This window comes from Rhinolophus ferrumequinum, chromosome 2, assembly GCF_004115265.2.
Source record: "Rhinolophus ferrumequinum isolate MPI-CBG mRhiFer1 chromosome 2, mRhiFer1_v1.p, whole genome shotgun sequence".
Taxonomy (NCBI): Eukaryota; Metazoa; Chordata; class Mammalia; order Chiroptera; family Rhinolophidae; genus Rhinolophus; species Rhinolophus ferrumequinum.
The window spans coordinates 77,329,820-77,344,230 of record NC_046285.1 but is presented as its reverse complement, the minus strand read 5'-3'; the positions used below and the strand labels follow the sequence as shown (position 1 = coordinate 77,344,230).

The following is a 14,411-nucleotide window of genomic DNA, read 5'->3' as shown; positions in this document are numbered from 1 at the left end:
GGGAAAGTCCTTCCTTCAAGCAGTGTCAAAACTCAGAGATATGGGAAAATTGAAAGGTAATGTCACCATGACTGCTTGCTTGAGCATACATAATAATATCTGTTTGTCATCTGATACAGAAACTTAAGTGGGATGGACTGACTCAGATAAAAAAAAAAATTAAAAATATCACCATAAAATTCCAATCCTCTATTCTCTCTATCTCTTATTGTCTTCAGAGCTGATCCTCTTCAAAAATGCTACTCAATTTGAATTTCATTTAGAGAAAAAAAAACATTTAAAAATTAAAAAGCACAAAGATTCTCATTATTTCATAATTTACATAAGCAATTCTTGTAGAAATCAATTGTGGATCTGATATAAAATTTACTTTAAAAAATATCAGTGTTGCTTATTTTGCCATGATAAATCGAAGTTGTAGTTACCAAAGGGAATAAATGAGCCTGTAAATTGGATAATCTATTTTTTTTCTTGATAGAGCAGAACTGTGCTGAATAGGAAAATACAACATATTTTCTTTAAATCAATCCCCAATGCCTAGGTTATGCTTGGGTAGTAGGAAAAATCAGTAAATATTTATTTAACAAATGGATGAAAGAATGAATAAAAATGTAATGTTTTATTAAGCAGGATTATATACTTGTTTAAAGACGCCCTTTAAAATAAATTATAGTAGATTCAGCATAGTATACTAAAGTAAGACTGATTAGCATAGATAGTTCTAAATTTATATCACAGATCTTTCATCACAAGAGCCATGAGCCTTTGAGAAAGTTGATTTCTCTAGGTTAAATTCTTCCTCTGCAAAAGACTATTTTGCTTGGTTATTATGTGCTTTTAATATATTGAATGTAAAGTTACTACTAGCACATAGTAGGAAAAAAAGTTGGTAGAATATATGATTATTTAGAAAACAATTTTAGTGTAATTCTTAGATATTTTAATAATAACTTTATTGATATGTAATTTATCTATCATCCAATTAACCCACTTAAAATACACAATTCATTGTTTATTAGTTTATTCACAGAGTTGTATAACACTATCAGTTTTTTTTTATAGTTGGTATCCAATATTATATTAGTTTTACTAGTTTTAGGTGTACTCTATAGTGGTTTGACATTTTTATACCTTACAATGTGATCAGTCCACTAATTCTAGTAATCATCTGCCATTTTCCCAAGGTATCATGGTATTACTGATTATATCCCCCTTCATCTTTTTCACCTACCTGCTCTCCTCTGGCAGTCATCTCTTTGTTTTTTGTTTCTATGAGTCTGTTTTTGTTTTGTTTTTTTATCGATCATTTGTTTTGTTTTGTTTTTAAGATTCCACATATAAGTGAGACCATATAGTATTTGTCTTTCTCTGTCTGACTTATTTTATTTAACATAATATCCTCCAGGTCCATCCACATTGTCACAAATAGCAAGATTTTATTATTTTTCATTGCTGTGTAAAATTCTATTGTTGTGTATATGTTGTGTACATGTGACAATTAATTCGTGAACTCATCCTAAAAAAAGTGCTACATATGTACCTCATTACTAACTATCACTACAGTCACCTTTGAAGTACTCCCTTTGGGCAGCTATGCACCGACGCCAGTGCCTACTTCACCTTTCAAAGAAATTTTGTAACTCTTTTTCTAGAATTGCCATCAGATCTGTCATTGTATTACCCTTGATGTCCTGAATGTCATCAAAATGTCTTCCTTTCAATATTTCCTTTATCTTTGGGTAAAGAAAGAAGTCATTTGGGGCCAGATCAGGTGAGTAGGGAGGATGTTCCAATACAGTTATTTGTTTACTGACTAAAAATTCCCTCACAGACAGTGCCCAGTGAGCTGGTGCATTGTCGTGATGCAAGAGCCATGAAGTTTTCCCCTGAACTGTGAGCTGAATAAAATGAGTTGGCTGGGAGGCAGGATCTCAAGTGTTGAGGAAACACTCAAGGCAGAGGAAAGGACAAGTGCAGATGCCTAAAGTAGGCACAAACTTGGAGGTTTTAAAGAAGAGCAAAGTGGACAAAGATATGGCTGAAAAACTGAATGGAGAAGATATCAGAGATTTTGCATGGAACAGGATCCTATAGTGCCTTGTCAGCCATGGTAGGAACTTAAACTGGTATATTTATTTTAGTTTTGTTTCAAATAAAATTATATATATATATAATAAATTCATATATTATATATTAATATATATATATATAATAAATTAATAAATTCAAATATGTATATATATATGTATATATATATATACATATATATATATATATATATATATATATATATATATATATATACATACATATATATATAAATAAATAAATAAATTCAGAAAGTGGAAGGATTTGGGGGGAATTCGCCTTTTGATTACATTACACTTACCTTAAAAAAAACAAAAAACAAATGATCATGGTTAATGTTATTCAGAACTGTAATCGCCCTATTTCCAGAGTAAGTACAAATGATTAGCAGAATTTAATTACTCAAGATTACTCCTCAACTCTCGTTTGATTGTTCATCTTATAAATCTGACGTAAAACAAATGATGTGTATTTTCTTTCAGCAGCAGTTTAAAATTTCAAAATTCAAATTATACAGAACTGCATTGGTTGAAAAAAATTAATCCTGTCTATAGGAAGTAGCAATGAATATTCAAATGTTTCAAATGCTGTCCCATAATTATACATTTCCTAGACCTGTTATGATTGCTGAATACATATATTTTCATTTCAATCTGTTATTTTAGAGATAAGTCTTGTGGGTGAGAAAGAAAGTAATACCTTCTTGTCACAAGAAGGTTGTAATTATGTATATTTATATTTAATCTTTGTAGATACTACTCATTAGTATCAAGTTGCACTGCATAGTTTACATTTTGATATCTAACTTTTGTATAATGTCTATAATGACTACAGCAATCTTTGACTTGCTACCATTTTTTGATTGTTTATTTTTTTTCTTTAAAGTAGTACATCAGTGTCAGAGTGCAAACTTCTAAGAACATGATGTCAGGTGGCACCCACACCTTTTCTACTATTATAATAATATAAATCATGTGAGTACAGAAAATATCTGCTATTTTATTATAAAAATGAAAATCCTGAAAGAGCAAATGCTGAATAAGAAGAATGTAGAACAGCAGGGACTCAAGAGAAACTAAACTGATAAGGTAATAGGCAGGGGAAGAGACCTAGCTAACCTGGCTTTTCACATCTTAGTGACAAAATTAAAACCCTACTCATCAACTAGTTTTTGTGTCTTCAAATCAGGGGCAGGTAGAGTACATCATCAAGAGGAAATCTGCATTATTTTCTGAGTAGCTGTTATGTTCTTTTTATCATTTGTCATCACTCTCATGTAGGTTATGTATTATTAATAACATTTTACAGGTTTGGGAAAATTGAAAGAAATGTTGCCGCCCTGACAATGTTTCTCAATAGCAATATGCACAAATATAAGTTGCATTCAAGAAATTAAAACTGCTTTTATCCTTAATTATATATATATATATATATATATATATATATATATATATATACACACACACATAATATATATAATTATATTATATATTATGTGTATATATATAATATATATATTATGTGTATATATATACAATATATATATTATGTATATATATTGTGTTGTCACTTTTAAATGTGTTTAATGGAATAAAAATAAGTAGAACATTCTGAAATTAGAACATCCTTAATTATATATATATATATATATATATATATATATATACACACACACACATAATATATAATTTCATTATATATATTATGTATATATATATATATATATATAGTGTTGTCACTTTTAAATGTGTTTAATGGAATAAAAATAAGTAGAACATTCTGAAATTAGAACAAAATAATCAGGACTCATTTTTTGCCAATGAATGGATTACTGCATTATATGTTAATGGAGATGGGCAAGCCATTTTTGTATTTTAGAAGGATAAAGTATATGATCCATTATTTTATCCAAAACTTAAAATCTGTCATTTTGGGTTTTTTTTGTTTTCAGATATTCAAATTCCATTTATATTCAAACAGTAATATTAAAGGAAACATAGAAATTTTATTTTATACTACTATTGGACATTATAACACATTTATGACAAATATAAATATATATTCTGTGTCTTGATATGTGTGTGCATACTTGGTATTGTAACGGGAGGGCAAAAGAGTCCAGGGCCGTGCTGCATGCCCCACTCAGCCATTAGACCAACTCAGGAAGTGAGTCGTAGAATAAGCGTTTATTATCAGAGTACCAGTGGTCTAAGAAGGTAGCGATTAACACCTCCAAAAACTGCCTTACATTCTCAGACCAGCTGGGGATATTTAAGGGAAAATCAGGGCACACATCCAGAGGCTGCTTGAAGTGCCAGAGGTCTTTTCTTATTTCATGATGCCCCTCTCTGTCATCTATCTCTTGTGGTACGAGCAGTCCAGGAATGGTGGGGGAGTAACCTGGGAAAATGCTAAGTGATAGAGTTTGTAATTAGCAAACATCTACAAGGTGCTCTCTTAAGATAAGGAGCTGGGACCAGACAGGGCATCCTGGAGGCATTCTGAGTACATGGGGCCCAGCTGGGCCCTGCTTCAGTATCGACATAATAATCAATTATTGCTTTCATTGTTTATAGTGATATTTCCTTTTTCTGGTCCATGTAACATGATTTTATTTTGCAAACACCTAAATGAGCATTATTATTTTATACGATTAGTAATTAATTCACTTTAATCCAACTTTGATGGACAATTCACTAGGGTTGTGGTCTAGGAGTCTGGCTGAAAAGGCCAAGGTGAACCAGCCATGCTTCTTAACAGAGAAGGTTTTTAAGGGAAAATGGATTTTCCATCCTGTTTTATAAGTATAGAAAAACAGATATACTGGCAGATTTGTAGATTTCCAGATTTCAGGATTTAGTCAGTTGTGATTCAGAGTTAGTGCATTAGAAGCAAAAGATTACAATTTGTTACTCCAGTTAGGACTTAGTTATACACATAGCACAGGTTCAATAAAAATAACTCAAAACACCTAAACTTTCTTATTCTGTTTCCAAACACAAACATACTAATTTCAATATTGCAGCAGTCCTTTAGTTCTCTAAATTTTCTATGGATTGACATTGTTAATTTTACATATGTACTTCTTGTGTGCGTTTGAACCCATATTTTTCTTTCAACTTTTTTAAAGAATGAATTAATACAGCCATACTTGCTATTGACCTATGTTTTGGTATTAATTAGCTGTTGATTTTTCAGAGGGGTTATAAACATTGTAAAATATATAAAACATACACTATGAAAACAAACAATTTTAATACTTATATGTTAACAAAATCAATTCTTGTAACACTTCTACAGGATATTATAGACAGGACATACAGCATTAATGTTTCGTTCTGAAACTCAATTAATTATTTAACGTATGGATCACCAAAAATATTTTACCATTTTTATTTCATTTGATATTTTAAGGTTTCTTTCATCTGTCACTTCTTCAAGATTGTAAATAAATGTCACCAGGGAATTAGGAAGAATTTTGAGTGCCTTGCATGAATAGCGACATAATTCTATTTGTCATAGGTGCTTTGATTAATGTACTGGAGAAAATCACTTAGGCTTTACACTCTGGTGTTTTAGATTTCTTTAAGCTGTACAGTACATCATAACTTTTATTATTATGATTCTAAGCCCTGAGTGGAAGCTTTATTTATCTCTTGGTGATTCTGTGCAGAGCCAAGTGAAAATACAGTCACATCACATCTTCTTGCTTAACTGTACATCTTACATTAAAAAAAAAAGAAAACAGTAAAAGTTAGGATTAATATATGCCTAGAAGATTTGCAACTCACACACACACAAAAAGGCATAAATGTAGAGGGTATCTATGAGCAATGGTAAACAAGAGAAGAAAAATTATCTATAAAAATTGTTAACAGAAAACTCAAAATGATTTCATATTATGAAAAGATCATCTTGATTAAAAACATGGTTATTTAAAAGAAGAACATTAATTAAACCCTGGTATTCAGTGCTGGTTACCACAATTAAATCTTGTCTTCTGTTAGTGGCATCACTGTTTTTTAACACAATAATGATATAATAGATGTGTGGATATCACTTTGGGAAACGATCTTAACAGTGCTCACTTTCTGTCAAGTGTTGATAACAAGGGAGGAAAACAGAAATTAATGCACACCGTGACTATTTTGAAATACACTGTCTTGAACCAAAGTTAACTGTTGTTGAGATTTCCTGTAAGAAGAAACAGAGGACTATAAAATCATTTATAGTTACTTGTTTACTGACTCTGTAAATCATTGTTTTCCATAAAAACCAATGAGAATGTTCACCACCTTAAAATATGCTTTACTTTACTTGAAAGAATAGAATTGTAAGGTTTTTCTCTTGCTTTATTCTAAGTCTATAAGTGTAGGCATCTTAAGATAATTTGTAAACATTCAGAAGCATGGTAAAGGCTTTCATCAAGGATTTCCTTATGTAATATGAAAACATCCAGGAGTAATGCTTCACTACTATATCTATCTCTGGTATTGGCATCATTATATCAACTATATGGTCATAATAGTTAATGTTTAATGTAGCATACAATTCATTTTTTAAGTTTTAAAATATAGTTGACATATAATATTATATTTGTATTAGGTGTACAACATAGTTATTGTACATTTGTATACCTTACAATGTGATGAACATGATATGTCTAGTAACCATCTGTCTCCATATAAGTTATTATGATATTATTGACTATGTGCCCTGTGATGTAATTATATCTACATGACTTATTTATTTTAAAACTGGAAGTTTTTACCTCTAATTCTCCTTCACTATTTTCTGCCATGCTCTACTCCCTCCCCTCTGACAACCATCAGTTTGTTCTCTATCTATGAATCTATTTCTGTTTGCCTGTCTGACTGCTTTCACTTAGCATAATACCCTTTAGGTCCATCCATGTCACAAATCACAGGATTTCATTCTCTTATTGCTAAAAAATATTTTATTGTATATCTGTATCTATGTATCTATGTATCTATGTATCTATGTATCTATCTATCTATCTATCTATCTATCTATCTATCTATCTATCTATCTATATATATATATATATATATATATATATATATCTTCTTTATCATTGATGTATGGATGGACACCTAAGTTGCCTTCATGTTTTGGCTATTGAAATAATGTTTCAGTAAACCTGGGCTAGGGGTCCATATATCTTTTCAAATAAATGTCTTAGTTTTCTTCAGATAAATGCCCACAAGTGGATTTGCTAGTCAGTATGGTAGTATTGTTTTTAATTTTTTGAGGAACCTCCGTACTGTTTTTCATAATGGCTATGACATTTTTCATTCACAAGTGTAGAAGAGTTCCCATTTCTCCACAAACCTGTTATTTGTTGTCTTTTTGATAATAGATATTCTGATAAGTGTGAGGTGGTATCTCATTGTAGTTTTGATTTGTATTTCTCTGTTAGTTTGCGATGTTGATCACCTTTTCATAAGTCGTTCGTCCATCTGTGTGTCTTCTTTGGAGGAATGCCTTTTCAGGTCTTCTGCCCATTTTTAAATTAGATTGGTGTTTTGTTGTTGTTGTTTTTTTGTTGTTGTTGAATTGTATGAGTTTTTTACATATTTTGGCTATTAACCCATTTTCAGAAATGTTATTTGCAAATACCTTCTCCCATTAAATATGATGTCCTTTTATCTTGCTGATTGTTTCCTTCAATGTGTAAAAGCTTTTTTTTTCCAGTTTGATGTAGTCCAGTTTGTTTATTTTGCTTTTGTTGCCCTTGCCAGGGAGACATACCCCCAACAAAGTATTGCTAAGACCAATGTCAAATAATTTATTGCTTAGATTTTCCTCTAAGAGTTTTATGATTTCAGGTCTTACATTTGAGTCTTTAATGCATTTAAGTTTCTTTTAATACATTTGAGTTTATTTTTGTAAATGATCTAAGTGGTCCAGATTCATTTTTTTTTTGCCTGTGTTTAATCACTTTTGCCAACACCGTTATTTAAGAGTGTTATTGCCCCATTGTTGATGCTTATCTCCCTTGTTGTAAATTAATAGACCATATCAATGTGGCTTTATTTCCAGTCTCTCTGTTCTATTCCATTGACCTATGTGTCTGTTTGGGTGGGGCTAGTACCGTATGTTTTGATTACTATAGCTTTGAAGTATAGTTTGAAAATAGGGAGGGTGATACCTCCAATTTTGTTCTTTCTCAAGATTGCTTTGGCTATTCATGGTTTTTTATGGTTCCAGATAAATTTTCGGATTACTTCTTATTGTTCTGTGAAACATGTCATTGGTATTTTTTTGTTTTGTTTTGTTTTATTAAATTTATTGAGGTAACATTGATTAGTAAAATTATATAGCTTTAAAATGTACAATTCTATAACACCTCATCTATATGTTGCATTGTATGTTCACCACCCAGAGTTAAATCTCCTTTTGTCATCATATATTTGACCCCTTTTCCTTATTTACTTATCCCCCTCTTACCCTGTAGTAACCATTAAACTGCTGTTTGTGTCTATGAGTTTTTGCTTGTTTATCTCTTTTCCTTTCGTTGCTTTCAGTTTTATATTTCACATATGAGTGAAATCATATAGTTCTAAACTTTTTCTGTCTGTTATTTCACTTAGTATGATAAGGTCAAGATCCATTCATGCTGTTGTAAATGGCAGTATTTCATCTTTTCTTATAGCAAAGTAATATTCCTTCATACACACACACACACACACACACATATATCATATCTTCTTTATTCAATCATCTTTTGAAGAACACGTAAGTTGTTTTCATATCTTGGCCACCATTAATAATGCTGTAATAAGCATAGAGGTACATATATCCTTATGAATAAATGGTTTCAGATTTTTTATGAGGGTTGAATTAAATCTGAAAATTGTGTTAGGTAGTATGGACATTTTAATATCTCTTTTTAATAGCTCATTAGCAGTGTATAGAAACACAACTGATTTCTAAATCTTAATTTTGTTTATTGCAGCTTTAGTTAATCCATTTATTTTGAATAGCTTTTTGTTGGGTTCTTTAAGGTTTTCTATGTATAGTGTCATGTCATCTGCAAATAGTGACTTTTTTTTCCTCTCTAAACTAGATAATTTTTTTTTTTTAGTTCTTTTATCTGGTTGCTGTGGCTAGGACTTACAATTCTATATCGAATTAAAGTGAAGAGAGTGCATATCCTTGTCTTTTCACCACTGAGAGTGATGTTAGCTATGGGTTTGTCATCTATAGCCTTAATTTTGTTAAATTGTTACCTCTATAGCCACTATGTTGGGAGTTTATTTATTTTTTTTTAATTATAAATGGATGTTGGATTACGTCAAATGTTTTTCTATAAGTACTGAGATTACCATAATTTTTTTTCCCTTAGTTTTGTTAATGTGGTCTGTCATGTTGATTGCTTTGTGGATATAGAACCAACCTTACATTCCTGGATAAATGCTGCTTGATCATGGTATATGATAATTTAATATATTGTTAAATTTGGTTCACTAATATTTTTGCATCTGTGAATTTTTGCATCTGTGTTTATCTGGGATATTTGCTTGTAATTTTCTTTTTTTGTTGTAGTGTGAGCTTTATATCAGGGCAATGATAACTTGGTAGAATGAGTTTGGAAGTGTCCTTCCTTTTGAATATTTTGGAATAATTTGAGAAAGATAGGTGGATAGGTATTAATTCTTCTTTAAATGGTTGACAGAATTCACTTGTGAAGTCATGTGGTCCTGAACTTTTGTTTGTTGGAAGTTTTCTGATTACTGATTCAATTGTGTTATTCGTAATTGGTCTGTTCAGATTTTGTTTCTTTCTGGCTCAGTCTTAGAAAGTTGTGTGTTTTTAGAAATTCATCCATTTTTCCTATGTTTTCCAATTTGTTGGCAAATAATTGTCCATAGTATCTTCTACGTTTTTTTTTTTTTTTTTTTTTTTTTTAATTCTCCTCTTTCATTTCTGATTTTATTTATGTGGACCTTCTCTCTTACTCTTCTGACTAGTCTGGCTAAAGGTTTATTCATTTTATTTATCTTTCCAAAGAACCAGATCTTTGTTTCACAGATTTTTTCTATTTTTTTAGACATTTTTTTGTTTTTTTTTTACTTTGATTTTTATTATTTCCTACGTCTACTAACTTTGGGTTTTGTTTATTCTTCTTTTTCTAGTTCCTTTAGGTATAAAGTTACATGGTTTATTTGAGATTTTTCTTGTTTCTTGAGGTAGGCCTGTATCACTCTAAAAATTTCTCTTGAAACTGCTTTTGCCATATCCCACAGATTTTAAAGTGTTATATTTTCATTTGTCTCATAATATTTTTTGATATTTGTTTAATTTATCCATTGGTTGTTTACTAGCATGTTGTGTTATGTGTTCCTGTGTTTCCCACTCGCCCAGATTTTTTCTAGTAATTGATTTCCTTTTTTTCTTTCTTTTTTTTTTTAATTAAAGTTTATTGGGGTGACTATTGTTAGTAAAGTTACATAGATTTCAGGTGTACAATTCTGTATTACATCATCTATAAATCCGCTTGACCACCCAGAGTCAATTCTCCTTCAATCACCATATATTTGATCCCCTTTACCCTCATCTACCACCCCCCTCCCCCCTTACCCCCTGGTAACCACTAAACTATTGTCTGTGTCTATGAGTTTCTGTTTCTCATTTGTTTTTCTTGTGTTTTTTTTTTGTTGTTGTTGTTGTTGATTTCTAGTTTCATACTGTTGTGGTTGAAAAAGACACTTGATATGATTTCATTCTTCTTGAACTTACTGAGATTTTTTTTTGTGGCCTAACATATGATCTATCCTGGAGAATGGTTCATGTGCAATTGAAAGAAATGTGTATTGTGCAGTTTTGGGGTGAACTGCCCTATATGTTCATCTATCCTAATGTGTCACTTAAAGTCAATGTTTCCTTATTGACTTTCTCTCTCAATGATCTATCCATTGATGTAAATGGGGTGTTAAAATCTTTAGTATTATTGTTATATTGTTAATTTCTCCTTTTATGTCTGTTAATATTTGCTTAATATATTTAGATGCTCCTATGTTAGATATGTAAATACTTACAAATGTTATATCCTCTTCTTAAATTGACCCCTTTATCATTATGTAATGCCCTTCTTTGTCCCTTTTTACAGTATTTATTTTAAAATCTATTTTTTCTCTGATATGCGTATTGGTATACCAGCTTTCTTTTTGTTTTGATTTGCATGGGATATCTTTTTCTATGCCTTCACTTTGAGTCTGTGTATTTATTTTGATCTGAAGTGAGTATATTGTAGGCATGATATAGATAGGCTTTTTTTTTTCTTTTTCTTTTTTTTTAACTTTCATCCATCCTATGCCTTTTGATTGGAGCATTTAGTCCATTTATATTTAAAGTAATCTTGCTAGGTATGTAGTTATTTATATTTTAATTATTGTTTGGATGTTTTGTTGTTCTTTATTCTTTTCTCTTCTTGGTTTCTTCTCTTATGATTTGATGGATTTCTTTAGTGTTATGTTTGATGCTTTGCTACACCTGCATCTTGGCCTTCTCTCTGATATGATCAAATTTGAACTCAGAAAATATAGATAATAGAAATTTAGAAATTACACTTGGTGAACTGAAATATTTAGAAAAAAAATTTAAAGAAAATGAAGCCAAGATATATGTCTTCAGGGGATAAAATTCTTTCTTTATGAGGCAATATAGGCACAGGTAATTGAGGACACTCATCTGTTTGAAGCAAAATTCATGCTCATGAATGCTGTGTGATATGATGGAATAGAGTCACAAAAGACTAATTGTGAAGAATAAGAACCAACTTTAAGGGAATGGATCATATTATTTAAAACACCTGTAATTTTACTTCAGTAAACATGGAAGTGACAGATAAAGTTCTGTCTCTCGTGAAACATACAAATATGAGATCACATGATGCAATTAACATCTAAAGACATAGTTTATCTTGAAGTTAGGGCAAAGGACATCATTAGATGGCAAATGCAAAGAGGCAATGTATGATTGTCAGGTCAACACAAACTGAATTCAGAACTGAGGAGGCTTAAACTACATAACACGTCAGATTTAGCCTTTCTGATGATGGAATTGAGACTTCAGACTTATAATATGAATGAGAAAAAATATTCCCTGCATTAACTCAGAATTCATAGTCACTTCTGTAAACTGGAAACTAAACAAACTCCATCCAGGAATCTGGGGCACAGTGAAGAACCTGGATAAAGAAGAAGGAGGAAAAGAGCTCTCCTATAAAAAGAACCCTGGGTATGAGGCAGTCATTGACCCAGACACCTGATTTTCACTACCCATATTGTTCAGGAACCTTAAAAGCAGCATACAATTGAGCAACCAGAAATTGATTCCTATAGAAAAATATTTAAAACATTCAGTATGAATGAAATAGTATCCGTTATTTAGTGAAAAAGTACTAAGCATGCTATAAACTAGCAAATACAAAATCTAGAGAAGTAATTAAAATGAAAAATGATATATTAAAAGGTTATTGAAAATTACCTAGGCTATGACACATATTATAAAGGTACAGGAAACATGAAAGAGAAGTTAGAAGATAGCATATAGAATGAAAAATTTCAACAAGATCTAGTAGGGATTCCTGAAGGATGAATAGTGGAAGAGCAATTTTAGAAAGGACAATAGTCAAGGACAGGAAGATAAGAAATTTTCCCAAATTCTTCATCACTCAGACTAGCAGTGTTTGTATCAGACTTTAGGGAAAGAGGAGTCATCTAACATTTAATGAATTTCCCCACTATTGTATTTCTTAGCTATCTGATTCACAACTCACTAGGATACAGAACTACCTAGATTTAGGAAGTTTCCAACGAGAGTATATTGTGAAAGATTACGTATTGTGAATGAAAATCTCACCCTCAAACTTGATAGTTTTTAATTTTCCATTTTCTTAAACTATTTAGTTTTTATATGTTATCCTCCCTGCTTAGCACTCTGTGTGATAGAGCCATCAAAACCTTGACCTACATACTTTATAATCTGTCAGTGGTTCTCCGAGAAGAACTTGCTCTGTTTTATAAATATACAGTCACCTCAATATTGTTCTCTACTATATTTGAGAAATAGCAATAGAAATCATGTAGATCACCGCAGGCTAATTAAAAAATAAAGAATTTGCAAAAGACAGAATTTATATTTGCCTAAATTCTGGAAGTAGGCTCTCCAGATTGTTCAGCTCCACTAAAAAAAAAGGTTGTCTTTGTATTCAATGTATTCATTTTAACTGTCTCCATGAAATACAGATATATAAAGACATAAAAACTAAATATTTTAAAAATAATTTCCTTGAATAATAATTTTCAATACTATTTCATTATAAATGGATCTAGGTTCACTTTATCCAACACAGGTGTGTTCTCTATTATAATCAGTCAGTTTTAGGTGAAACATCAAGAGAAAGAAGGAGCTTGGGGAGAAATAATTCTTAATTGTGAAATTGGCTTTCCCTTGGCTCAGAGGATATGGGATGGTTATTGCTTTATGATCCTTGACCCCATTTATTCATTAATTCAATAAGTGGTTATACAATTATTGCTTTGTTCCAGTTCTTTTTCTTTCTCACACAAACATACATACATGTGCATTTGTGCACACAAACATATGGAGGGGGAGATAATTAATACTAAACAAATACAATTATTCTAATTTCTGTTTAGTGATGAGTGCTATGAATAAAATAAACCAGGGTAAGATAGTAAATGGTAGGGTTTAGACTGTTGGTATATTAAGCGCAGTCTTCATGAAAGGCATTTCTGAGGAGGAGATAACTGAAAAGAGAATGGAAAGTAAGTACAGTGATCTATGATATGGCAATGTAGCTAGACTTTATTTCCCAGCATCCATTGTATAGGTAGAGAGGTCATATGACTAAATTTTGACCAATAGAATGTAAGCAGTAATGATGTACATTATCTCCAGTCCTAGCCCTTACAAATTTCTGGAAAATTAATCTTTCATAATCATATCTTTTATCTGAACAGAGAAGTTCTGATTGCTTATAGGCAGCTGGGATCATAAAATGGAAGAAGCACAAGTTTCTCAATGCACAGAACCTTCTCATCTACCTGAGTAGAACCACATAAAACAATAAACTGTTTTGTTACTTTCAGCCACTGACATTTTGGAGTTATTTGACACACCATTAGCCTACTCAGATAAATACTGATAATTAGTGTGTGAACTTGGACAAGCCAAGTTAATTATGTCTCATTTCCCCATTTACAAAGTAGGTTTATAATAGTATGTTCCCATGAGATTGCTGTGAAGATTAACTGAGTTAATGCATGTAAAAC

General features: G+C 31.1%; 1 long non-coding RNA gene across 1 annotated transcript in view; it reads left to right on the top strand.

Annotated features, from left to right (window-relative positions):
• LOC117033492 (uncharacterized) overlaps positions 1-14,411 on the top strand; it is a 172,814-nt gene that overhangs the window by 44,903 nt on the left and 113,500 nt on the right. The gene's annotated exons all lie outside the window — the stretch shown is intronic.